We start from the raw sequence: 2,011 nt of genomic DNA on the forward strand, positions 1-2,011 counted from the left end.
GCTATAGTTAGAAGATGTGTTAGTAAATATTGATATTTTTTTTTTCTGTATTTCCCTTTAATTATTCCCAGCAAGAAGGTTTCGGGTTTATATTTTATTTGTTCTCTCGTGGTTTCTTGCACCCATTTTCAATTTTTTCCCCAATATTTTTGTGATTCTGGGCAAGACCACCACATATGATAGAAGGTCCCTTGTTCTTTTTTACATTTCCAACAGGTCGGTTTCAAATTTGGGTATATTTTAGCCAATCTCGTTGGTGATAGGTGCCAACGATAAAACATTTTGTATATATTTTCTTTCAATGTTGCTCATCGTGTTAATTTAAACTAACATAAACTATAAATTAACACGAGAAAGCCTTCTACAGGTGCTACATGACCATTTTGGTGAAGGGGCAGTCTTTCATGAGGCAAAAAAATGTTGTATTCAGTGTAGAAGACACACCCAGATTTTCAGCCTCTTTTTGGAGGGGAAAAAGGTCTGTCTTATACTCTGAAAAATACGGTAATTGAAATTGAAAACCCAATATTGCACTATACCGTAGAATTCAATATGGTTACTGCCCTGTGATAGAAGCTGTTTTTCAGCCTATTTGTCTTTGTTTTTATTATCCTGCACTGTCTGCCAGGTGGTAATAGTTCAAAAAAAAAGGATGCCCAGGATGAGATGGATCTTTAAGAACATTTTGAACTTTCTTAAGGCAATGGGAGTTATAAAGCTCTTCCAAAGAATGGAGATCCTCTGGGCAATGACATTGACCCTCTGGAGTGCTGCGCAATTGTCAAACCACACATTGCGCAATTGGCAAACCACTCACAGATACAGTAAGTTAAAATACTCTCGATCATACAGCGGTAGAAGGTCAAAAGCAGTTTTTCATCCAGTTTCTGTTTCCTGAGAAGTCTCAGGTAGTATAATCTCTGCTGGGCCCTTTTGACCAATGCTGCAATCATCTACTTTTTCCAAAGAATCAGTGGTAGGAATGGATTGCTTTAAAACAATACAAATAAAAAATCAATCAATCAAATATACAGGAACAAAAGAACGATGGCTCAAACACACTTATAGACCCTTATAAACCGAAAAAATAAGCTTGTCAATGCATGCAGTCTTGTTTGCTGGCCGCACATGAGTTTTCCAACACTTCCTATTTCTTTTTGTGACTTGTGAAAAAACTCACAGCCACTGTTCTGTTGAATTTTCCTGATAGGGCTGATGAAACAGCTGATGATAGGGCTGATGAACAGCTGATGAAAATACCTAGGGGATATGATTCCTACAGCAAACTACAGGGTAGTTCATGGAGCTAATAATACACGGGCAAACAATTGATACAAACTGAAGGTAAACCACTTCAAACTCGATTGCAGAAAATAAGGTTTCAGCAACAGAGTGGTCAGCGCCTAGAATGCTCTACCCAACTCCGATGTTGCAGCCTCTAACCCTCACAGCTTCAACCTTAAACTGTCTACTATGGATCTCATCCCATTCTTAAGAGGTCCATAAAGGGGGCATGCATAAACGCAACAGTGTGCCTACCATCCCTGTCTTACTGTCCCCATCTATCTGTATTTACTTCCTTTGTTCATGTTCATATTCATACCTATACTTGTTTTCTTGTGCAAGTTTGATAAATAAGTAAATAAGTAAACGTCCAGGACTCTTCAGCCCACCTCGACTACCCATCACAGTGTTCTTTAGGGTGGAACTTGGTCTAACATTTGTTGTTCCGAGCTGCTCTAAAGCAGCATCTATTATATCAAACAGAAATATCATTCTTCTGCAACTTCTTCCTGTTAGTTGAGGACGGATAAGGATATTTAATAATGATAAGCATAAAAATGGATTTTTGATTAGATAAGCAATGCAAAATGCCAGATGAGATCTCTGATTTGAGCTTTCTGTTTCTTGAAACAATTTCCCATGAATCCGTGACTAAGTTTCTGTCTGGCCTTTTTTACACAGAAAGATTGTGCAACTGTCAGCTTCCCTTGATTACACTGTGGACTTC

Source organism: Natrix helvetica, assembly GCF_964273705.1.
Source record: "Natrix helvetica genome assembly, chromosome: Z".
NCBI classification, from domain to species: domain Eukaryota; kingdom Metazoa; phylum Chordata; class Lepidosauria; order Squamata; family Natricidae; genus Natrix; species Natrix helvetica.